This window comes from Lathyrus oleraceus, chromosome 6 (genome assembly GCF_024323335.1).
Source record: "Lathyrus oleraceus cultivar Zhongwan6 chromosome 6, CAAS_Psat_ZW6_1.0, whole genome shotgun sequence".
In the NCBI taxonomy this organism is placed as follows: domain Eukaryota; kingdom Viridiplantae; phylum Streptophyta; class Magnoliopsida; order Fabales; family Fabaceae; genus Lathyrus; species Lathyrus oleraceus.
In genome coordinates this window covers 101,625,353-101,652,659 of record NC_066584.1, presented here as the reverse complement: position 1 = coordinate 101,652,659, position 27,307 = coordinate 101,625,353, and the positions used below count along the sequence as shown (strand labels likewise).

General features: G+C 35.9%; 2 long non-coding RNA genes across 2 annotated transcripts; both read right to left on the bottom strand.

The window, feature by feature from the left end:
• Positions 1–11,491: 11,491 nt before the first annotated feature.
• On the bottom strand, positions 11,492–13,007 carry LOC127096993 (uncharacterized). Its single transcript, XR_007792894.1, has 3 exons — positions 12,829–13,007; positions 12,628–12,726; positions 11,492–12,106 (listed from the first exon to the last, which is right to left on the bottom strand). It is a non-coding gene; the product is annotated as an uncharacterized LOC127096993 (long non-coding RNA).
• A 3,057-nt stretch (positions 13,008–16,064) lies between these two features.
• Positions 16,065–16,738, bottom strand: LOC127091060 (uncharacterized). The gene is made up of 3 exons (XR_007791865.1): positions 16,688–16,738; positions 16,206–16,277; positions 16,065–16,081 (listed from the first exon to the last, which is right to left on the bottom strand). It is a non-coding gene; the product is annotated as an uncharacterized LOC127091060 (long non-coding RNA).
• Positions 16,739–27,307: the final 10,569 nt, after the last annotated feature.

Genomic DNA, 27,307 nt, shown 5'->3' with positions numbered 1-27,307 from the left:
GTTTTTCTGATTTTTTATGAATTTTTATGAATTTTCTAAAGTGTTTTATGATTTTTTAAGAATTTTTTATGAATTAATATAATTAATTAAAATGACCAGTGGCACTATGGTAATTACTGGAGCGCGGGAGCGGGAAACAGCGTATTTGAAAATTCAAACCAAATTATGGATCAAACACATCAATTTTCCAGAACTTCATCGTCCTCAACCCAGGCAAGCAAGAACACGCGAATTTCAAATCAACACCAAAATGAGCAAACGAATATCCGTTGGACTCGTCTCACTACGTAGATCACAAATATCAACTTAATTTTGCCTAAAAATTCCTAAATCATCTGAATCGATCATGTTAGGGTTTTGGTTCATAATTTCAAATCCAGATTTCTTAGCCTACAGTGCATCATTTGCTAAACTACTCACATCATTGGATTCTACGTGGAACAAGCTTTCAAACGCATATACCAATCAAGCAAAACGTGAGATTCGAAATTTTGCATACCTGGAATGGCAGCGGTGAATTTGCTGTTCTTGAAGCTCAATTCCACGAAACAGATGGAGAAGAGAGATAAGGAAGATGATCGATGCGTTCAGGTTTGCTTGATTCCACTCCTAGTGCATGAAAACTCGATTTGCCATTAATGGAGCTTGGATGTGCAGTCGAGTTTTGGTGCTTGATTGATGATGAGAAGCAAAAACAGACGTAGAAGATGGTGATACAAGATCAATGCAAGAAGAATTTCGAAGATTGAGCCAATATTGAAGAAGATTGATGGTTTTGAAGGTTTTGTGTTCTTGAGAGAAGTTGAAGAGAATTGATGAATCTTGATCTGATTTTGGGAAGTGTGAGTTTCTGTTATGATTAGAATGTGATTATGAATATATATGATGCCTTAATCCATGATTAACCATGTAATTAGCCAAATTGCATTTGATAGTGAAATGTTAATTTTCAAGTGAGGGCAAAATGGTCACTTCCACATACAAGCCAATGCCACCTCATTGACAGCTCACACACTCTCTAAATTACATGTGTGAGCTGTTGCAACTTGTCTCACTCTCATTGAATGCATATTTTGGAAAATCACATGTGTATGGTACTTTGTCCAATTTTGCACTTTCATTCCACAAGCCAATTTTCAAACCATAAAGCCTAGCCATGTTATGATGATTCCAACAAGTTTCAAACACCATTTGTGAGGTGTTGCAAAAATCCCCACTCAAAAATTCCAATTATTTCACAAGTTGGACAATTTTGCCCCTGGTCCATTTTAACTGTCCAGTTGAAATTTGACTTTTTGCATTGGCCACTTTTGAGAAAATCCAATTATGCACCATGAAAGTACATGTCAAATGGGGTTTGTGCATATAAAGAACTTGCAATTTGGACAAACCATGTGGAAATTATGGCCTCCTGATTATGGGTCATTTTTGAAATTCACTGAGCCATAATTTTCCAACCATACATGGGATTTTCAAGTTCTTGGACTTTTTGGAAAGGTGAGAACAAGATCTACAACTTTCATGTTGAACAATTTTTCATTTGAAGCTTCCTTGGACACGTGGCTTTGAGGTCAAAAACTTTCCATTTTTGGAAACTTCAATTACAAGTCACTTTCTATTTTTGGCAGTTTTTGTCCTGACTTGATTTTCTTCATTCTTAAGCTTTGCAATGTCAAATAACACTTGTTCCAACATGAATGAAGTGTATCCAACTCATTTCCACCTCCAAATCCACCAGATCATGTACAGTTGACCACAGTTGACTTTTCATCTGACAGATGAATTTGGCAATGCATAGATCAATCTGAGCTCCAATCTCCTGATGAAATGGATCAAGGGTGAAACCCTAACCTCAATAATCTCCATACAATCATAGAACGATCCCCATATCCATCATAGACCCCATCTCCTGATTATGCCCTGATTGGCCCAATGCAACTGATTAGGGTTGACCAGTGGTCAAAACCCTAATCTCAAGGAATCTTCTTCAATCTCCTGATGACATCCAACCATGATGATGATGATGTATCATTGCAATCAAGATGAAGACCAACATCCATTGAGAATCACAAAACCCTAATTCACAGCCCAATCCTCAGATGGCCCATGATCAGTCAATAAACCCTAGGCTTGCACTTAGACTTCTCCATCTTCTGATCAAGACTTGGGAGAATGGCTTGCACAGTGTCACCACATGATATGCAATATGCAATGCCTAAAGACCTAAAATGATATGCAATATGTTAAGCTTAGTCCCAAAAGAGGAGGGCAAATTTTGAGGTGTTACAGCCACCCAATGATAACTATTCACATTGGTTGACTCTATTAATCAAAGACCCCTAGAGGATAATACCCACACTCTATGATGATCACTAGGATTGACCCAGGATACAACATCATGTTGCCATTGGCACTCTATATGACGAGCAATTTTAGCATCACTAGGGTCATGACCAGTTGACTCCCGGTATGTTAGGACAAAACGCTCGACATGATCCCTCCTTTGACGGTCAACCACTCTTTTTACCTCGGTCAAGACAGGAGGAAGCATTTGTCTCCCAACAAGGTTTTCACCCTGTCGAATTTCAAAGGAAATAGAGATTCTGAAGTATTCATAGAGAGAGCTTTGTCTGAAAGAGATTCTCCAGATGACACATCCATCCTCAAATCATCACTCAAAATGATGACTCCTGATTCAAAACCCCCATTGACAAAGGGGAAGGAATATGATTCAGACTTCATTCCATTTTTCAAAGACAAAGAAACACTACCCTCCGAGTTACTCTCGACAATAATAAGTGGTTGACTTGAGACTCCACACACAAGAGGGGGGGGGGGGGGGTTAAATTATGTGGATTGGAAAAACTTGGTTTTGAAAAAACTTTTGGAGATAAAAAGAGAGTTCAAAAATATTTTAAAAACTTAGTTGCAAAAATGAAATGCATAAAATAAATCGCGGAAATAAAAGGATTTAAGGGAAAAGAGGAACACCGAGAGTTATAAAGGTTCGTTGAAAAACAAAAGCACTTACTTCTCTCCCAAAGAATTGATATTGAGCGTTTCCAAAATAATTTGAGAGCTTTTAGCAGGAAAGACTCACGAACCCCCTTATACAAGGAAATGGTGATTGATCTTTAATCACAATATACAAGACGACGGATGTGTGCATTTGCCTCTTTTCTTTAAAATAGGCTTGAGAGTGAAGGGGCCAATCTTCCTTCCCAAAAGATGGACTAAAACAATTAGTCTTCTTTCCATAAACAAGGACCTTTGAGCGGTTAGTCTTCAAGTTCCAAAACCTTTGAGCTCAATGCGTTGGTTTTACACAGGTTAACCAAAAACCTGAGAGATTTTAACACTGGGATGATATTCAACATGTGAAACTTTTGGTATCGGGTTGAGCTTTAACCTATCTTGGTTTTAACATCAGGCTGACCAAGAACCTAGACGATTTTATACAGGCTGACCTCCAACCTAAACTATGACTGAAATACCCTATCCTAAACATAATCTTTTTACAGGTTTAGCTTTAACCCAATCAAATCCCTAATTGGACAGTATTTAACAAGGTATACACAATTCTACCCTTTCTAGAATTACAAAAATGATCTCACTCACAAAAGGATTTTTCTCACAAAAGCACTTAGGTTAAAAATATAGTGAGATAAAGTTAAAGAAATGTTTAGAGAGAGAGAGAGTGAGAGATAAAAGTGTCAAACACGATTCTGGATTCTTTGAAACAAATAATGAAACCTCTATTTATATACATGTGGTTGGCTCAAAAAGGAAATTTTATTAATTTTTTTTGTAACAATCTAATCGATTAACACCTATGTTTAATCAATTAGAAGATGTAAATAATCATTTGTAAGCTCTCATTTTTTTTAAAGATTTCCAGTTGTTGCACATAATCAAGGCACCTTCAAGTTATCTTGGGCCTTAAGCTTGAACATTTCTAATCGATTAGACAAACACTCTAATCGATTAGCTAAGTCAAAAAATTGCATGTAGCAATTTTGACTGCTCCTAGTTCATCTGACACAACTTCTATATGTTTTCAAAAGTATTTTCATTTGGTAAATTATTTTGAAAAGGGTTTAATGTGTGTGTGTGTGTGTGCGCGCGCTTTAGCCCCATACTTGTACGATAAAGTCCTTTTGCTTTTACAGATGTTCACTCATTACTCAAATAGGAGATCACTAATGCTAAATTAGGAGATCACCAAATATTACTTCAAGCCTTCGTCGGATACTTCTCTTTATGTTGACACATGTTTAAGTGGCTTTAATATGAGACTTTAGATTATTCTTTGTTTTCTATCATCTGATTGTCAAGTTTATCAAACCCTAAAGATGGTTTTCATCTTTATCCGTTTAACCGTTCATGCTTGACTTATTGTAATACTTTAGTTGTCATCATCAAAAGTTCATGTTCTTGTTTAAAAGCATATCACCTGCAAAACAAGGTTCCATAATAGGGTTAACACTCATCGTAATGAAATGCGATAAAACTTGAATAAAAGCTGAGGAGAAGAGAAGGTAACTTGAAATATGAGGGTGAAAATGCTAAAACAAGGAAGGGAGTTGAAAACTCAAAGCTTTAATGCTGAACGTGCCACTACAGTTACTTTGGAAAGCGAGTGCTCTCAAATAAGAGGGAAAAACTCAAAGAGACAAGGGAAACTAAGTCTACAAGATGGCTACAAGTTTATCCAAGATCTCTCTCCATCTTTGTATATGCGAAGGAAATCGAACGGATCAAATCGAAAGCTGAGAATAAGGGAGAATCGGTGATCAAATTTCATCTGGGGAAGACAACCATACTCAAGTGTACTCAAGTACATGGGAAGCTGCGTTACATCATCCCACACCTTTCCAGGTCACACGTCAAATAAAAATGAAAAACATTTTAATAATGGGATCGCATTTAATGCTCACGTCCGCATCACGCTTTGGGAAAACTAAAGTGGCACATACCAGCTGACGCTCAAGCGAACATTCTTTAAGGCCTACCACTACTACTGAAAGACTCCCTCGACATCAAACATATCCGATGAGTCTTAGGGAAACTGTTCCTTGCCGGCCAAAGACCCGAAACCCCTTGCTCTAAGTTGGCCAAAGGCCTAATGGAACAAGACTTATTATCTAGCCTACTCTATCAGGCCCAAGGTATAAATACCCCAATAAAAGGGTTCTCAGGTACACAATCTCTAATCTCCATTTTCACTTCCATCTTGAACCCTAAACTGATTTGGGCGTTGGAGTGCTAACCATGCAGATATCCCCACCCGAGTCCACCATATTTAAGATAGCAACACCAATTAACGACATCAGGTCAAGATCGATCTATTTAGTTCAAGAAGCACCGTGATGGCAACCTCTGATCCACAATGTCGCATCAGCGTAGTGCATCAGAAACTTCATTTCACCATAATTTCTACAAGCATCACCATTTCTAATTCTGCAACGAAACAGTGTCCACGAATGATAATAACTTATAACCTGCATAATTTTAAATAGGTCAATAAGTGGCTCCTTAAATGAGTTCATATATTTTATTTTTTGAGACATTCGAGTGAGGCTATATAAGTAATTGTCACTCTTTTCCTCCTCTTTTGCTGACATCCTAGACGTCAATTTTTTCTTATCCATTACCTAATAAAATATATAAGGATCTAGGGAGATGGTATAATATTATGGGCACATTTTCTATCCCATTATAAGGCATTTATTCATTTTTATTGTGTTGTTTGTTTTTCATGCCTTCTTTTCTCAATCATGATTTCTATTGTGATGACTTTCCTTACCACCGACAATTATTCCTGATGCGACTCTCTTCTCTTATATGGATCGTTATGGTTTTTCTTATTCCCACAAACACTCAATTTGGTAGTGATTCTTTTTCCACACATAAATCACTAATGATGCTCTCTCTTTTTTTCCTTCTTGTCAATGGTCATCCTAATGGTGATTTATGTTTATTAAGACTCATAGTAGTCCAATAAATGTCAAACCTGTTTTTAAATATTTTGAAAAATGTTTTCTTATACCAGATTTAAAGCATTTTAAATTTTTGTTTTCAAACTTAGATATCATAAATTTATAAATAATATTTGTCAAATTTTCTTGCAAGGACTATATATTGATTAAGGGCCGGCCATTAATAAGTGCAGTTTGTGCTAGAACATTAAATCCTAAATTATAGAGTCCCCTTTTTTTATAACTACTGAAACAATATATTTTACCCCTATTTTTAAAAATACGTGTAAGATTATAATTTGTTTTCAAAATTTATTTTATACATGTTTTTTAAAAACAGATGTAAGATTTTTTTTAAAACGTGTATAAAATTATATTTGTTTTCAAAAATTTTGATTTTAAATTAATTTTCTCAAAAATTTGATATAAATTCAGATTTCTTTAGATTTATTTTTTAAATTAAAACATGACTACAAATTGATTGAGTCTATCCTTAATTGATTGGGTATGCTTAAATAAATTCAAAAATATTCAACAACATTTGGATGAGATAGTGATGAATGAATTCAAAAATATATAAAAATATTTTAATGAGATGGTAAAAGATCTTTTTTAATTTAATCAAATATCATGGATTCGAACATATTTTTGAATGTATAATAATGTTAAATTTTTTTGAAAATGAATTTTAGCGCTCATTGTAATTCTCCCAAACTCAAATGATAATTTCAAGTAATTACACGCAAAAATTAATCGATTTATCAATAAAAAATAACTTAAAAATCAGATCTATATCTACGAATTGTCTATTTAATACCTATTCTTTTCAGCCGAAAAAGAAGAGTAAGGCTCTGTTTAACTATACTCCTTCCATACAGATTTTAAATACAGAGGTCTTAAAAGGTGGGGGACCTCTATTGAATCTCCTACAGAAAACCAACAACACAAGTTCAATTTTACCGTCCCTTTTCTAAACGACCATATCCTTGACCTTGAACTTTGAAGTCCGTCACAAAGTTTCAACTTTTAGATCCCCACCATCTAACGTGTTTGTCCAGCATCTTTCATTTTTAAGTTCGTACCCTCAACTTGTCTATCTTGTCCCTGTTGGAATAAATTTAAATGTGTATGGGGAAGTTCAAAAGTTTATTCTCTTGGGTAATCAAACTATCCTAGGGACCTGATAGTATTCATTACTGCATTTAATTACTTGTCCTTTCTTGTCTGGCCTTATCTCTATATAAGGACCAGACCTCTTTGTAAAACATAAAGACATTTGAATATATAAGTGAAGATTGTAGAGAAAAGTCTGTTCCTCCTCCCTCCGTCTAAAACCATATATCTTGTGTCTTCAAATTGGTATCAGAGCTCATGGCGAGCCTGACCAGTCAAATGCCGTTGCCACAGCTGACGAAGTCCAATTATGAGAATTGGAGCATCCAGATGAAAGCGTTGCTGGGCTCATTGGATGCGTGGGAAGTCACCAATGATGGCTTTGAAGATCCAGGTAACACAACAGGTCTCAATGCCGCCCAGACGAAGGCGTTGAAAGAGACGCGGTCGAAAGACAAAGCAGCATTATACATGCTGTTCAGAGCAGTGGACGAATCAGCATTCGAAAAGATTGCTGGTTCAACCACGTCGAAGGGGGCCTGGGACACTTTAGAGAAAGCGTACAGAGGAGCAGACAGAGTGAAGCAAGTTAGATTGCAAACTCTTCGAGGGGAGATGGAGAGGATGAAGATGAAGGAGACAGAGTCCGTAGCGGACTATATTACGCGCGTGCAGACAGTGGCGAATCAGATGAGTCGAAATGGAGAGGCAATGACAGAGGGCCGAATTGTCGAAAAGATTCTAAGATCTTTAACGGACAAGTTCGAAAACATTGTGTGCGCCATAGAGGAAGCAAAGGACCTTTCGACAATCACTGTCGAAGAGGTTGCTGGGTCGCTCGAAGCACATGAGCAGCGAAAAATGAAAAAGAAAGAAGAGGCAATCGAAGAGGCAGATTCAAGCAGAGATGAAAAGGCACTCTTCTCTCAAAACTGGAGAGGGAGAGGACGTGGTCATGGAGGACGTGATGGCGGTCGAAGCTACCAAAACTATAGTTTCGACAGAGGACAATCTAGCCAACAAAACTGGCATGGTAGAGGTCGAAATCAAAGAGGTGGAAGAACAAATTACAACAGTATCGAATGCTATAAGTGCAACAAACAGGGGCATTACGCGAAGGATTGCAATTCCTACAGTTGCCACAACTGTGGAAAGATGGGACATCTTGCAAGAGACTGTCGATCGAGGAGGAGAGTTGAAGAAACGTCTAACTTTGCCCTAGAATCAGAGTCGAACTCGGGACCTCTAGCACCCAAATCGAATGAAGGATTCTTGTTAATGGCGCAGAAGGAAGAAGATGCAGAGAGTGACACAATGTGGTACCTCGACTCAGGTGCAAGCAATCACATGTGTGGTCACAAACACCTGTTCAAAGAATTAAAGACTGTCGAAGATGGACACGTCTCATTTGGAGATGCCTCGAAGGTGAAGGTCGAAGGAAAAGGAACTATATGTTTCTTACAGAAAAAAGGTGTAGTAGGATCAATCGAAGGAGTCTATTATGTACCAAATCTCAAAGCAAATATCTTGAGTTTGGGACAACTAACAGAGAAGGGGTATTCGATACTCATGGAGGATCGAAACCTGCAGCTGAAGGACAAGACAGGACGTCTAGTTGCCTTAGTCGAAATGGGGAAGAATCGAATGTATAAGCTGAACCTGAAGAGCATTCGAGAGAAATGCTTGCATGTTAATGTCGAAGACCAAGCATCCCTATGGCACTTGCGTTTTGGACACTTACATCAGGCTGGACTAAGAAGACTGTCGAAGAAGAATATGGTGCATGGACTACCAGACGTGGAGTTCGATGAAAAATTCTGTGAAGACTGTGTTTTTGGCAAGCAAACCAGAACATCCTTTCAAAAGAAGGCAGAATATCAGGCAAAGCAAATTCTGGAACTAATCCACACTGACATATGTGGACCAATCACTCCAGAATCATTCAGTGGCAAGAAATACTTCATTTCTTTCATCGATGACTATTCGAGAAAGACTTGGGTGTATTTTCTGAAGGAGAAGTCTGAAGCATTCGAGACATTTAGAAATTCTAAAGTGATGGTTGAAAATGCAACTGACAGACGCATCAAAGCGCTTCGATCAGACAGAGGAGGAGAATATACTTCGACAACATTCATGAAGTACTGTGAGGAACAAGGCATAAGAAGATTTCTGACCACAGCATACTCACCTCAACAAAATGGAGTAGCTGAGAGGAAGAATCGAACAGTGCTTGATATGGTTCGATCAATGCTGAAGAGCAAGAACATGTCGAAGGAATTTTGGGCAGAAGCTGTACAATGTGCAGTTTATGTCCAGAATAGATGTCCTCACTCGAAGCTTGGAGACATAACACCTCAAGAAGCCTGGAGTGGACAGAAGCCAACTGTGTCTCACTTTAGAATTTTTGGAAGCGTGGCTTATGCACATGTGCCTGATCAAAGGAGAACGAAGCTGGAGGATAAGAGTCAGAAGTATATACTTATTGGGTATGATGAGAAATCGAAAGGCTATAGGCTTTTCGACCCAATAAACAAAAAGGTGATTGTAAGCAGGGACGTTCGAGTAAATGAAGCAAGCAGATGGGACTGGAGCAGTTCGATTGAAGCTCTCGTCGAAGAAGAAGAAGCAGCACCAGTTGTTGTGCCAACAGACACTTCGATAGAACCTGAAGATTCCGATGATGAAAATGAGCCTTCACAACCCAGATTAAGAAGTCTGCAAGATTTGTATGAAAACACAGAAGAGGTACACCTTGTATGCTTGCTGGCAGATACTGAAGATGTGAGTTTCGAAGAAGCTATGAGAAATCAAAACTGGAAGAATGCAATGAATGAAGAAATCAAAGCCATCGAAAAGAACAATACTTGGGAACTAGCTGAGTCACCAAAAGGAAGTCGGACTATTGGCGTGAAGTGGGTATTTAAGAAGAAGATGAATGCTGAAGGCGAGATCGAAAGATACAAAGCAAGGCTGGTAGCGAAAGGCTATAAGCAGGAAGCAGGAATTGATTATGATGAAGTGTTTGCGCCTGTTGCCAGAATGGAAACTATTCGATTACTCATTTCACATGCAGCTCAATACAAATGGCCAATACATCAGATGGATGTCAAGTCAGCGTTCCTGAATGGTGTGCTCGAAGAAGAAGTGTACGTCGAACAGCCACCAGGATATATGAAGATCGAAAGCGAAGGCAAAGTGCTGAGATTGAAGAAAGCACTCTATGGGCTGAAGCAAGCGCCAAGAGCGTGGAATACTCGAATAGACACGTACTTCAAAGAAAATGGCTTTCAGCAATGTCCTTATGAACATGCTGTATATGTAAAGAAGGCTGGAGAAAGATTGCTGCTTGTTGCCCTCTACGTCGATGACCTGATTTTTCTGGGCAACAACAAACAGTTAATTGAAGAATTCAAAAGAGAAATGACACAGGAATTCGAGATGACAGACTTAGGTCTGATGAAATATTTTCTTGGACTGGAGGTTCGACAAGAAGAAGATGGCATTTTTGTCTCTCAGGAAAAGTATGCCAAAGATATTCTGAAGAGGTTCAACATGGATAGCTGCAATCCAATCTCGACACCAATGGAACCTGGAGCAAAGCTTTCGAAATTTGATGGGGGAGAACGCGTCGAAGCGAACAAATTTCGAAGCTTGGTTGGAAGCCTCCGATACCTTACTTGCACAAGGCCTGACCTCTCACTAAGTGTGGGAATTGTGAGTCGATTCATGGAGGAACCAGTCTATGCTCACTGGAAAGCTTTAAAGAGAATTCTTCGATACGTCCAAGGAACTGTGTCTCTTGGGAGGTTTTATTCGAAGGCAGAAGAGTACAAGCTGACTGGATACTCAGATAGTGATTGGTGCGGAGATGTTGATGATCGAAAGAGCACCTCAGGCTATGTTTTCTTCATGGGAAACACTGCTTTCACATGGCTTTCGAGGAAGCAGCCAATTGTGACTCTCTCGACGTGTGAAGCTGAATACGTTGCAGCATCTTGGTGCGTGTGTCATGCAATTTGGCTGAGGAGATTGCTAAACAAAATAGAATCGAAGCAGGAAGACGCAACATTGATAAGAGTTGATAACAAATCTGCTATCGAACTGGCGAAGAATCCAGTATATCACGAAAGGAGCAAGCACATTGACGTCCGCTTCCACTTCATTCGAGAACACGTGAAGGAAGGAAGTGTCGAACTAAAACATGTTGCAAGCAAGGACCAAGCAGCAAACATTTTGACCAAACCACTATCGAAGGAGCTGTTCGATAGAGGCAAGAAGATGTTGGGCATGATTGATCGAAAGAGCATTTAAATTTATGGGGGAGTTTTGTTGGAATAAATTTAAATGTGTATGGGGAAGTTCAAAAGTTTATTCTCTTGGGTAATCAAACTATCCTAGGGACCTGATAGTATTCATTACTGCATTTAATTACTTGTCCTTTCTTGTCTGGCCTTATCTCTATATAAGGACCAGACCTCTTTGTAAAACATAAAGACATTTGAATATATAAGTGAAGATTGTAGAGAAAAGTCTGTTCCTCCTCCCTCCGTCTAAAACCATATATCTTGTGTCTTCAGTCCCACCTCAATTTTTTCAGGTTTATACAAATCTATACTAGGCGGACATGTCTGTTTACCGTTCCTAAGATTCACCATACTCTGTCCTTTCAACCAAAAGGAAAAAATGCAAAGTGTGCTGATTAATCATGTTACCTCTCTACAGAGTATTGTAAGATGAAGTTTTCTCAAACTCGGATCAAGAATGACAAGGATTAAAGACCGACAAAAACGATGAAGGATTAAACACCCGATTCATGCTCGTGCAAGTATCAAATATTACAGAAAATCCTATATTACTGTTCCGTGTGAAGCTTTTAGGTTGAGCATTTCTTTAAACATTGCAGGCAAATGCTGACACCTGCTATGCTCGGTAGCTAAGAGCATGCATATTCCATTCAAAATCAAGTAGAACAGCAACAGCAGCAGCATGGTAGAAAGGCAGAATGGATGGAAAAGCTGTGAATGATATTCAGAGTAAGTGTCTAGCAGGGAAAATCATCATCTGGCATATAGGGAAGAAAGTATATGCAAATTTATCCCAAGGAAATCAAATAAGTAAAATAAGTTATTGGTAAAGCAAATCTACACTTAACTGAAAATTGGGCTGCAGATGAATAAGAAACACTAAATTTAAATCGAAACTAAGAAATATAAATTTTAATGGACAGTAGGGAATTTCTCCTGAAAAGGAAATCCACAAGAAATGAAAAAGTGAAAAGCAGAAAGAAACAACTTAAAGTACTCAAATTCAAGATTGAGGAAATATCAAGGTAAATTTGCATGTGAAAATAACACATAGGAAAATAAAGTATTTAACAAAATATGATTGCCAAAATTCAACCACAATTAAAATGGTAAGTAATTTAACCTGCCAAGTAAAATATGTTAAAACATAAATGATAATTGTAGAATGAGAATAAGTAATAAGAAATCAAAATCTGTGTTTCTACTTCAGAAATAAAAATTCAATAGCATACCATTGTTAGCATACTCAGAGTTTATTTCAGTCCTGTTGAGTGAAAGAATATGATAGACATAAGCTTCAAATAATTGATAACACAGAGAGAATACCTAAACTAAGACAGTGAGAAAAACTATGTTTTAGAGATGGCTCGGGGAAAATACTTTATAGATTTTGAGTTTCTAATAATTCAATAGCATACTATGTTTCCGAATACCTGCTATTGTTGCATGAGGAAAGGGACACATATTTTGACATTTCCTCTCACTACATTTCTACAATGCTGTAATCGAAGAAGATAACCCTATTTCTGTAATGCAGTAAAAAAATTAAACCCCACCTTAACCTTATATAGCCAAATAAGTCACTACTTCACATATTCTCAAATTTTGGCCAACATTTGTTCTTTCAATAGACTGCTCAAATGTTCAATCTTTTCATGAGCCATAGCTTTATTTTACTATACATTCTTTTGTCCATATCTTCAAGTTTTTCACGTGAAAATCAATGACACATGGTATTGCAGTTTACTCGCTTGTTTACTTATATACTTGCATTTCATTGCAACGTGCTCATTGGGTGGTAATACAATTCAAATATTTGATTGGACAAATTTTTGGTCCTATGTATTCATTGAATATATGGTAGGTGTTGTTTGTTTGGTACCAGTCCATTTTTCTTTCTGTCATCTTTACCCTTACTTTTTAAACTACATTTTAAAACAACTTTTAAACTTTATCCTATAAATAATTTGTAACACAACTAACTCTCCATTCTTTGTAATTTCTATCCTATATTTCAATCAATTTTTCTTTCAAACACGAAAATATCTACTTTAAGGTTGATACTTATTATTTTTATATCCTATTTATTTTTATTTCAATTATTTTTAAATTGATCATACCTCTTTTAAATGAATAACGAATGCATTAATCCTTTCTTTTTCTTTGCCTATATACATCAAGATCATTACGACAATACGCCCAAGCTATTCATGAATATACTTGGATAATAGATGTAACTGAATCTTTCCTAAATGGATCAAATAACCCGGTATGTTAATTTATTTACAACAATCATACTATATGCTTGGACTATTTTTACAATATGTTCTTAAAGAAGTCTCCGACTATTGTTTTCTTGACAAGGAGATCTCTGATATAAATCTCATTAATAAAGACGATCAAGACATTTGCCATAATTGCAAAATCATTTGCACATCAAATGATGGTCACAACACTTAAGAGTTATTTCTATCTTGAATTTGATTTGAATGAATTCAAGAGAGAATGCAACTTAAAATTTGGTAATCAACTTGATTTTGTAGTTGATGAACATGAGTATTTATATATTGATGGAAAAGTCTATCGAAAATAATTTAAATTTATTTCTATTTTTCTTTTTAAATTTTATTATCTACAACTATATGTTATTCAATAAAAAACAATTTACTTTGCTATAATTTATATTATTTTTACAAATACATGTATCATATCAGAACTCGTGCTTACACAGGGGTATCATAGTATTTTTTGTTAGAAATATAACATTGTAGTATAAAGCGTGTAGAGCATGTGATCTCTCATTCATCTAAGAATAGGAAATTCTGTCCTTGAGACACGAATACCCCTGTTTGATTAGATCCAACAATTATTCGTGCAACACACCTCACCTCATCTAGACAGATTTAACCACAATCGTTATACACTACTACGAAAAACACCTTTCACAACGGTTGGAAAACGGATATCATCATGTCTGATCAACCGTTGTAAGGTAAGGTATGATTGTATGTATGATGTTTTCCACCACAGACGTGTGACTGTGATTGTATCTAAGTAGCGCACTACCTACTACAACGATGACTTTAAACAACTGTTGTGATATCCTTTAATGAAACATATTTAACAACGGTTATGCTAAACAACCGTTATGATATATAAACCTGAGTTTATTATAAATCATGTGGAATGCTTATTTCGCCAATGCTCACTAAACATATAACCTTTCAATCTGTACTAGAACATTATAATATGACAAATTAAATTATATTAGAAGAATAAGTTCACGTTCAATGTTTGACAAGAGTTCTTCAACTCCTTATCCACATTTTTCTCTTTAACAACCATCACTTGATTTAGTGATTGTAGTTCTTCAATCGCTCATGCCTTCACCTGTAGTACTTTTTGCTAAATATTAATTACTTTGTAAACAATATTAGAGGTGGAGAGATAGGCCGTTGAAGACCTACAATCATTAAACCAAGTTCTAACTGTTAAAAAACAACATGCAGTTAAAGGTATGAAGTTCTTGTCAAGAATTGAACACGTACTTGTTTTCCAATACAACTTTATCTATCATATCATAATTTTCTATTGCAGTTTGATAAGTTATATATTCGATAAGGGATTGGAAAAACACTAAACCATATAATATATAATAAACTCATCTTTTAAACAAAAATTAACAACAACATTCATAAAAAATAAACCATAAACAACAAATACAACATATCAAGTAATAGAATGCTTTAGAAATGTACCATACATGTCCCATAATGGTGTGTCCACAATGAAATACGGATGAAACTAAAGTTAGAGCAGCAATCTTAACATCCCCACCTACAAGTTTGCAACGCTAACTTTAGCTTCGTCCTCTTTATTTAAACAAGCATCCCCACCTACAAGTCAAAACAAGAAGAAAGTTCATACATCATGAAACAAGCTATTGAAACAAATTTTGAAAAAAAAACTATAGAGAAACACTACGCCAAATAAGAGAAAAGAGGGCGCTTTTTTTGGCCTATAACAGCGCTTTAAAGCGCCCTCTAATCTGGCGCTGACATAGGTAAAGACAGCGTTTTTTTTTCTGGTGAAAGCGCTCTCTAAAGTGGCTCTTTAAGCCCTTTAAGGGCCACTTTAGAGGGCGCTTTTTAAAGAAAGCGCCCTCTAAAGTGGAAACTTTTAAGGGTTTAGAGGGCGCTTTTACTGGAAAGCGCCCTCTAAAGTGGAAATTTAAAGGGTTTAGAGGGCGCTTATTTTGGAAAGCGCCCTCTAAAGTGGGTGGTTATTTAAATTTTTTTTTTAAAAAGCGCTATATTTATTTATTTATTTTAGACAACCTGTATATTGAAGCAGTACACCTAAAACTGTATAATTTGAAGCCCTTTTTCACACATTGCATTCAACAAGCCTTATATACAACAATTCATACATATACAACAATCCACTGATATATAATCGTTTAACTTCTAAAGATTCTAAATATACAACCAATTCATAACTTAAAAAGAAATAAAACTAAGTAGCAAAAGTATCTCTGAGATGTATGTTTTTTTTGCTAGCCGCAGTCTTCTTAGGGTCCGCTTCCTGAATCAAAGTTCATTTCTAGCAGTCATTCCTCGCATGCCGGTTTGAATACAAACAACTTTGGAATAGGTAGTTTTATAAGCACATGTCTTCAAAGATACACTACATTTTATTTTCGGATCAATCAAAGATATATTACTAGATAGGAAGATAAAATAGGAGAAAGTATCTTTCAAAAGGAAACAAAGTTAAAGAAAAAGCAACATTTAATACCATCAAGACTAACCTGTTTATGTTAATGTACTGTGCCAAATTCTTTGAAAGTATAACAAGTGAACCAGATGCATGTCGGAAATACCTAAAAACAAAATAAATCAATAGAGATGAGATACACATTGTAAAAATAAAGCAGTTCAATATGGAGATCCATACTAAAAAAGAAAAGAAAAATCATGTGCAATATTTATACATAAAGAGACTTCAGTCAAAAGTATCCAACATGCATTTTCCATCAGGAGTTATAACTTATAATATCATAGAGATGAGTATGCTGAAGTTAAAAATTATTTGTTGCCTCTAATATATGTTAGTACTTGACACTGATGTGATATATTGTGAAGACTGAAGATCATTAATTTACCCATTCAATAAGATTTGGTTTCAACAAATAATATATTAAATCATAATCACATTGAAGATCATTCCTGAATAAACAAAAAAAATAATAATCACCAAATATTTTCTCATCTAAATGGTATTATTACTTACGATTTTTCATCCCCAAATTTCCACCAATCAGGTTCATACCAAGGCTTTCCCCTGAAAAAAAAAAGGATAAAATACAGAGCATATAAGTTGAATACAAAATCACAATTGAAAAGGTCAAATTTGTAAAAAAAATTATGAAACAAAATGATATTGTAGTTATGAAGGAGAAAATAACATGCGATAAAGAAATATAATTGTACTAAGAAAAGATTAAGTACATATCAATTCAAAATAGAAACTTTCATTACTCATTAGAAATTAAGATACTGGTTGGGAATATCTAAACACCAGGGAATGCAAATTTTATTGGCAAAAATGAGACATGCCTAAAGACTTGCAAAGGGATGAAAATTAAGATAATCAGTTACATCTACAAATGTGGTAACTTCAAAGTATTTACTGAAAAATAAAAACCTACAGTAATAACTCGACAAAAATGGATAACAGATAATAATGAATAAAATTCAACACATGTTCAATTTTTAAAAATGAACAATTTTAGACATCTTAAAACAAAATCTTCTGGGGCCATCTACACATAAAAACTGGCAACTATTTCCTCAGATTTATCATCATAAATAAATAATCAGAATTAATTCAGATAGAGGAAAGTACTCTTCTGTTATCACATCTCCTGACTTCATGCATCCAATATATGCGCCATCCTGGCCATGACGATGTTCAAGAAGTTTAATTAAACCCTCTGTTAGGCCAGTGAATGGGTAGGGTAGCTCAACTGGTAAGTGCTAGTTTTATAAAACATAGTTATTGCTCAAAGTATATATATTTGCATGCGCTAACGCCACTTTACATTATGTAAAATGACATAAACAAACCATTAACTATAATACAAATATTTGAACTATTGTCATTTAATACATACCAGGCCTCGTCCAGAAGAGCAATAACGCCGCCAGGTTTCTGAAGTTATAAATAAGAATGAGATGACAAACTGATAGAAATTTTCTAAAATGACAAAAATGCAAGGGTGAGTTGCACCTTCTCAATAAGATCGAGAACATCTTGATTATCAACGAACTCTATATAACTCCAATCAATTTCTTCCTTTGTATATTCTTCTTGCTCCATTTTGAAGACATGCTGCATAATGAAATAATGAAGTGTTATTTGAGTCTATAGAAATTGTTTACCAGGAGATAGTAGAAAAATCAAACCTAGTTACTGTTAGAACAATAACTGTGGTTCAAAAGTAAATAGATACGAAAAATGTAAATAGAGAACACAAAAAATTCGATCACAGAGATTGGCCAAATGTGCATACGTCTATAAACTTCATATAAAATTAGGCAAGAGGGTGGTTAAGATTAAGAACCTGTTTGTCTTGAAACTCTCGAATCCGTATATATCTAGAACTCCAATTAAGTTCTTCGAAGTCAGAAGAGAAACCAAAAATGAACAATAGCGAACGTCAGAAGAGAACCCAAGTAATATGAAGATTAGAAAAATACCTATGGTGTCAAAATCGAACAGCTAACAACGAATTAATAGAAGGAGGAAACGTCGTAGATCTAACAGAGGTGGAAGGAGAACGCCTTAGAAGTAGCGAAAATCGTAGCAGTGAGAACCCTAACGTGAAAAAGAACGAAAATAACAGAGAGTGAAATAACAAAACGCGCAGTATGTTATAATTTTAATGTTTACTAAAGGGGACCTTAGAGGGCGCTTGTGGAAAAAAAGCGCCCTCTAAAGGGGGCCTAAGAGGGCGCTTATGAAAGCGCTCTCTAAGGTTTTCCAAAAGCGCTTTATAAATTGGAAATGCACATGGACTTATAGAGCGCTTTTTTAAAAGCGCCCTCTAAGGGTAACCTTAGAGGGCGCTTTCTAAAAAGCGCCCTGTATTGTTGTCCCTCTATCTCCTCCTTATTTTTTCGCTTCACCTTAGAGGGCGCTTTATTACAAAAGCGCCCTCTAAAGTGCGCTGTCTATTCCAGTTGTTCGCTCCTTATTTTTTCGCTTCACTTTAGAGTGCGCTTTTGTAATAAAGCGCCCTCTAAGGTGCGCTGTCTATTCCAGTTTTTGGCGTAGTGAAAATGAACATGTAAATACCCATTGGTTATGATTTGATGTTATGCTTTCGTTTTGGGGTTTTCATATGAGAGATACAAGTGACAAAGTTGTTAGGGTTTCGTTTGAAGAGAGACGAGTGAAATAGTTGTTAGGATTTTGTTTTGAGAGAGACGGTTGTTATGTACTGAAGTGAGAGATAATTTCGCTTATATATAAATAAGTATCACCTTTCATCACAGATGGTAATAAAAACTGTGGTGATATACATTGTCAATCACATTTTTATCACGACAAATGGTTAATTGTTGGTGTTGTGATTCAAATCATTTCACTTTGTGTACTTTTCACTACGGTTGCTTCATTTGACCGTTGAGACATGTCCTTTAATAAATACAACAAAAAAAAAGGTCCAAAAATAAACTATTATCACATTTAACATTATGACCGTCGTAAAGATGGTGTTATGAAAAATCTCTTTTATTGTAGTGATACGAAGAGAAAAACACATTATTTTAGACATTTAAATTAATTCTCACTCTTCCATTATTTTTTATTCTCTTCATTGATTGAGGCATTAAAATATTCATCTAATAAGTGAGCCTTCTCTCTCTTCCACTGGAAACTTGCTCCTCGTACTAAAATCTAATGACGAAACATTTTTCACACAATCAATTTTGACTGCAACTGGGGATAACAATAAGATTCTCCACCTTCTAGACGTGGGGACTATATGCTTAGGGATTGTTCCCCTTTAAGCTTCCCTGAATGGTGAGGTGTTTGATCTTCTTGTAACAACATTTGGACTGAGATACTTTTCCATTTTAAACTTACGTACATTATCTTAAACTTCAACTCTTATTTTTCATTCAACTCAAGGAAACTTTTACCTTCCATGAGTTTAAATTCTATTAAAGATAATCTTTTTTTCATATATAGTTTCACCATTACAACTTTCTTGTGCAAATATTACTTCCAAAAATTAACAACATTGGTGATATGACTCACGCGCGTATGGTTTTAGTCAACATACTCGCAAGAAACACAAACTCGTGTACTCAAACAGTGCAAGAAAAGGACAGTGATATAAGAAAGCAGAACAAGAATAAGATATAGTAATGCATACACGCACGCACGCATTATTTTACTATGTCTTGCAAAAAAAAAAACATGTATCAAGGTGCATGAAGAATGACTTGAAAATCCAATATTCAACAGAATTCTAAAATTATTATTGCACGCAATGTGCTTATTTATATACCAAAATATATACTTTCTCCAAAAGAACATAAGTTAGGCTTGTCTTCATTTTCTACTTGCGTAAAATAATTGGACCCCAATCATGGTAGACAGAAGAGGGTCCAAGTCATAAATTGATTAATAAATTTCATCTTTTTTCTTTAGCTTGTCTGGTCATAAAAGCAATCAAAGACTTGACTTGCTCTCTAAGTCATCCAACCGTTCATGTTTTTTCCGATGAAATCCAACCGTTCAAGTTTTTTTGTCTTGTTTTGTAGTGCTGTATTAAGTCTACTTTCCAGTCACATGCATATATAGTAACTACATCCATGTAACACACTCACTTCAAATTAGTAACTATAAGTCTTGATTAGATAAACTTGAAAATATACTAGAATAATAACATAATGTGGATAGAATAATAATTGCTAGTAATAATTCTGTATTACATAAACTTGTACTTTCAGCCGTACACAATTGCACTAATTATTTTTTTCAAAATTCCATATATATAGAGAGACTTTTAACTTTGAAATGTTCAATTAGGAGATAGTCGTCTAATTAATCCTTTTTTTATAAGCATTGAACATTACCACAAAAAGGTCTTCTTTTCACATATGATTTTAGGGGGACAAAGAATCCATGTAGCATGACTTGATGTCTCAAACCTAACATTATAAATAATATGCTTTACAATTTTGCTCCATGCATACTCTCCTTCATTATTTGAATTGCAATGGAAAGAACAAATGAAAATGTTGAATCAATGGTTACTAAGAATAGTGTTAGAGTTCCTCCAAAAAGAGGACATATCAAAGTTAAGATAATGAAACAGTTTGTCAAAGCAGGGAAAGCATTGTTTATCAAGGAAAAGTCACATTCTTTCACAATGAAACGATGACTCTACTCATGCTTAAGTCCAGAGTACCATTAGCATCATTGTATCATCATTTTATATGCATGGTTATATATATATATATATATATATATATATATATATATATATATATATATATATATATATATATATATATATATATATATATATATATATTTTTTTTTTTTTTTCTCATCTATACAATGAATAATAATTGTTGTTCCTTAGCATGTAAGTCTGGCCTCAAATAGATATTTCAAGTTTGGAATTGAATTTTTCGTGCAGAATCTGCATGAATCTTCTTGTTTTAATGTTACTTTATATGATTAATATAAGTTCTTTGCAATGTTCTTTTGGTAAAAGAAAAAGGAGATAAAAACTAGAATTAAATTTCACTTTTTGTATTTTTCAATTTTATAGTAATGTTAAGATTTCGTTAGAAATCAATTAGTATTAATTGAGATTTAATTAATCTTAATTGTAATTATGTTATTTTTTATTATGTACAATTATATTAATTTTATATTATGTGATTTTTTTAAAGAGTAACACATCTTTGTTGGAGACACACAAAATATTCATCCAAAACCTTACGGTGATACGTGTGTGGGTTTTTTCACTTATAAATGCTTTAATTTTTACATTTCTAACCAATGTGGTATTTCTCCATACTACTCACACTTGTTATTCTCAACACTCTCCCTCAAGTGTGAATCTATTAACAATACGTCCCCTCAAGGGGAAACTCTTTCATCCACATACACTTGTACCACGGTTGACACATTTCAATGAGACATTCTATCCATGACCATGTGGAGATACTTCCGATACAAGTGAGTCAGTCTATTCACTCGAACCAAAGACTCATGATACCACTGATGGGGCTACGAATCGGGGGATCAACACGAGGGAGCATTTTGCACTTTGAGAATTTTCTTTAAGAGAAACACACATTTGTGAGAGACACACCACATACTTATTGAAAATTTTAAGGTGATATGTGTTTGGATTCTACCACTTATAAATGCTCAAATTTTCACATTTCTAATCAATGTGAGACTTTACCACACTACTCACACTTGTTATTCTCAACACTCCCACTCAAATATGAGTCTACACACAATGCTCCACATCAAGTGGAAGTTCTTTCATTCACATACACTTGTACTGCCGTTGACACCTTTCAACGAGAGACTCTATCAAATACTATGTGAGGATACTTTCGATACAAGTGACTCATCCCTTCACTTAAACCAAAAGTTCGTGATACCACTTTTGGGGCTATAAATCAGAGGGTCAAAACGAGGAATCATTTTACACTTTGAGATTTTTCTTTAAGAGCAACACATCTTTGTAAGAGACACACTACATACTCACCCAAAATCTTAAGATGATAGGTGTGTGGATTCTCCCACTTATAAATGATCAATCTCCATATTTCTAACCAATGTGTGACTTCTCCACACTACTCACACTTGTTGTTCTCAACAAAATTATCTTATAAAGACTTTTAGTCTCTCCTAAAACAAAATTGAAATATTTTTTTTTGAATGATTTTAAAAAAATTAAACAATATAATTTTATTTGTATTCAATATAAATTTGAATTTTAATCTCATTAAAATTATTAATATACAATTTATAAACACCAAATACTAAAACCTCCATATAAATGTAAATGTTTGTACTTCAAAAGCTAACTTTTTATAAATAAATTTTTCTAAAGTTTTAAACTAAGTTTTTACTCAAATAACTCACTTTTTAATTATTTTTTTTTTCAAAATAACCCACTTTTCAGAATATTTTCCAAACTACCCCACTTTGAAGAGGTGACGCCAGATGAACTGGTGCCTGCTCTCTAAGTTAAAGATGTGGCACCAATTGGATTGGCTTATGCACCTAGTGCTGTTAATCCAATTGACGTGTATGTGTTAGGTTTTAAAGGAGGCGTTAATTGGTCTGACACCTATATGTGTTGTGTAATTTTTTTTTGAAAAATTATGTATATTTTAGATAAAAGTCGAAATCGGACAAATTGATATTGATATTAATATGTGTTTACATACGATAACCAAAAAGACTAATGTTGTTGATCGGGATGACCTAACCGACCTCCGGTACCACATCCCCTAACTACCCGAACGCGTAACCCTAACCCACATTGATGATTCATCCCAGATGATTCAGTATTTGAGGGCCCATGAACATCACCACCACCTGCATGAGATTGCCTAAGATATTCAGACAAATCAGTGTATTCTTGTGCATGCAATGAAACGCTACCACCATAGCTGAGTTCGTGACCCATACCAAAGTAGTTGGACTGTGTTTGAGTTATTGGAAGGCGACCAGGACGATTGAAGGGTGACATTGGTGTGAATGATGCGTCGAGGAAAAGTTGAAATGATTGTTGTGGTGTTTAGCAGCCATATGGTTGTTGCATGTTTTGGTTTTATGATGTTTGAGCTTCTCGGCTATAGTAGGAGGAGGGGTGGTTGATGTTAAGTGATCGTTGAGTGTTTTGGCTAAGGCGACTATGGTAGGGTGATGTGTTGGATGCATTGATATGTTGGGTGACTTGATGATGATCTACTTATTGATTGTGGTACGGGGTATGCTCTTGGTATTGTGGTTGAGTGTTTGGCATGTTAGGGTCGTAGGTTTGTCTATTTGTGGACCTGAAATTTTGATGGATGGGGGTTATGAGCAATTCGTCTGGCAATGTTGTTCGGGGTTAGATGTTGAATGTAACAACCCATTTTTTTTAGTATTGAATTATTATATTATTTTTATTATATTATATTTAATTATTTGGAATGTTAAGTAATTAAGCGGTTGTGAGGTAGTATAATAATGGATTAATTAACTTAATTAGTGTGGGAATTAATTATTTAGTTGATATGAGAAATAATTAAATAATTGAATTAATTAATCAACTTGGTTGCATAGTGAGTGGTTAATTATTTAAATTTAAATAGAGGTATTTAAATATTAGGTATTATTGGGCCTAGTGATTAAATTAGATGATTTAAGCCCAACTAGAATACTATTATAAATAGTAAGAGTGAAGGAAGTGAGAATTAGAATTCACTTGAGCACTGAAAGCAATAGAGAAAGAGGAGAGGAAAAGCGAGAGGAGTCAAGGTTTCCATCAAATTGACAAGGTAAGGGGGGAAATCCTTATCATTGTGGGTTAGTATGATTGGGTCAATGGGTAGGAACATGTTTTAGGTTGAAATCCTTAATTGGCATGGTTTGGAATTATTAGGTCTTGATAAATACTCTTGAATTGTGATAATTAAATTATGCTAAAACTGTGAATGAATATATATTTGGATGAGTCATAATTTTCTGAACGTGTAGCTTTTTACGGAATCGAAATCGGAGGTCCGGAAGTCCTCCAACGATGAAAAAAGCGGGGAAATCTGCATTCTGTTTCGTGTTAGCGCAGGAACATCATTCTGTTTTGCTTTAACCGGTTAACCCAGGGCGTTAACCGGTTAACACTGTTATAATATTAAAAAAATTACATTCTGTCTTGCGTTAACCGGTTAACCCAGGGTGTTAACCGGTTAACACTGTTAAAAATTGCCAAGAAGCGCATTCTATTTTACATTAACCGATTAACCCAGGGCGTTAACCGGTTAACACTGTTTGAAAAGTGAAAAATTGATATTTAAATGTTGTGTGCGTTTTGGAATGAAATTTATGTGTACATATTTGATGATTGGCCCATATTGGTGAATAATATATTGTACGAATGTGTATGTATACCATTATTGAATTGTGAATGATTTATGGTTATGGATGTGTATATGTAATCGTAATTGATGTGTTGTTATGGATGTGTATATGTACCAATTGTGAGTCATGGTGATATGTGGGATGTTAAGACGGTAGATAGATGGTCTTAATTGCATATGTGTTGGTATATGTGCATTCATTCATAGCATGGTTGACTTCGTTGTGGAAGTGGTGAAACTGTGGGTTCACATGAGCAGACGTTGATTCTCAATTGGAGTCAGGCGTAGTATTAAGCGGTGATCCTTCATTGGAAACAGACATAGCAGACGTTAATCCTTAATTGGGATTAGGCGTAGTATTAAGCGGCGATCCTTCATTGGAAACAGACGTAGGGCTTTGGTCTTGTCCGGATCGGAAGCGTGGCTTGGATTCTAGATATTGAATCAGAAAGCGGTGAAACTTTGAGTTCACATTGAGGTACCACATGCATAAAGTCACATTGTCTTGCATTGAGTCGTCTATAGTTATGTGATCATTGAATGCATGTATTGATGTGGATGCGATGTACGTTTGAAATATGTGAGATGTTTGTTGGTTAATATTATTGACGTAATTATACCAAGTGTGATGAATTCTTAAATTGTGTTTTAATTCATTGTGCCTTATTATGCTATTTCATGATGATTTGAATTCTCACCCTTTCTGTTTGAATGTTACCTTTACATGGGTATCGTGCAGATACTACCGAGTAGTATTGCTGGAGTAGGTGGACGGTAGCTCACTCAAGAATAGTTGGAGAGTTTTCGTAGTTAGTTTGAAATTAGGTAATGAGTCAATGCTTTGGTCATGTAACACTGGGTAGATTAGTGGTATTGAACTCGTATCTTATTTGGATATGTTTTATGTCATTAATTGTTTTATTTTATTTGATCATGGTATGGGACATGGATCATCTTATGAAATACATGAGTATTCTTTACTTTCCGCTGCGAACGCATATTGCTTGAATATTCATGATGAGTGAAATGTGTTATTTTGAATGACCAGGTGTATTGTTGGTTTTTTGAAAGTTTTAAGTTTCGAAAACGTCGATGTGACGCCCTTTTCTTTATATGCGTGCTTATTTACTCTGATTATATGCTAAATAAATTGGGGTAGAAAAAGGGGTGTTACATTAGTGGTATCAGAGCATGGTCGACCAGTTGGTCAATAGTAGTAGGTTTTCCGTGGTATTTGATTGTGTATCTGACACGATCGATACTGTTTGTTTGATGTTTCGGGTTGTTCAGGACAATGGTTGCAGGCAGGAATGACGATGCCATTGCTGAGGCGCTGAGGATGCTTGCTGAATCCATGGGTCAGATCCATCAAGCGAATGCCCATTAAGCGAATGCGAATGCCGATAACCAAAAGGGAGATGATGATGAGTTCCGTGCTTTGGGGAGATTCCAGCGGAACAATCCTCCTATCTTTGAGGGTGAGCATGCACCTGAGAAAGCTCAAGCGTGGCTGAAAGTAATTGAGAAGATCTTCAGAGTCATGAACTGTACTGATGCTCAGAAAGTGCAGTTTGGTACCCATATGCTTGAGAAGGAAGCTGAAGATTGGTGGAATAACACTCTTTAGAGGTTCGAAGAGGACAACATTGAAGTTACTTGGACTCTTTTCCGTGATACCTTCTTGGAGAACTATTGTCGCATTACGCGAAAAACCGGCGGGAAAACAAGAACAACAGAGCCGCCACCGTGCGTTATTTATCCCAAAAGAGGGAAAGGAAACGCTCAGAGTAAACTTGGAAAAAGCATGGTCTCGCGACCAAAGAGAACGGGATCAGGAGTCGGTTATGCGAAGGGAAGGTATTAGCACCCCTACGCATCCGTCGTACTCGACGGGATCCACGCACAATAGGAAGGGAAATGGTTGCTAAAACACTGCTCAAACACACATCTACACAGGCTGAAAGAGACACAAGAAAACAGACAAGACTGACTCGGCAGGATATCGCATCCTGGGCCTACTTAGTCTATCAAGCATAGACATCAGAGTCAAAGTAGTTCGACTAGGGGAAAACATGCTCGCTAGGATGTCGCATCCTATGCATACGTATCTCCTTTGGACGAAGGAGAATCAGAGCATTCGTAGCTCGGCTAACACGCACACAAGCAAACACAGGCAAAGGCAAACGTGGAGCCTGAATGCCAACCGCTGGACTTATATCAGCATCCGAACCAAAACACACACAAGAAGGCCAACATGGAGCCTGAATGCCAATCACTGGACTTATATCAGCATCCGAACCAAAACACACGCACACTGGAACCCGAATGCCACTCGATGGACTTACATCAGCTTCCAAGCACACAACAACACAAAACAAAGACACAGGCGCCCGGAGAGATCTGCTCATCTCCTGCCTACGTACCTCATCTGGTATGAGGATCAGGGCGACGTAGTTCCCCTACGGAGGGACACAGGACTAGCCTAACCAGATGACAGAGGGAAACACAACTAGGGAGACTACGACTCGAGCCTAGCTGTTATCATGCAAAGTTGTCCCTAAGTCAAGGTTTCTAGCTAACTTGCACAGGAAGCAAGCCTATCCTATTCAACACAAATAGTAAATCAAGCATTCACAAGTAGCACACGCTATATGCACACAAAAGGGGCTCAATCAAAGGGTGAGACTGCAAGAGCAAGTCATCTGTACAGGGGTATGGTTAGCTCTTAACCTTGCCA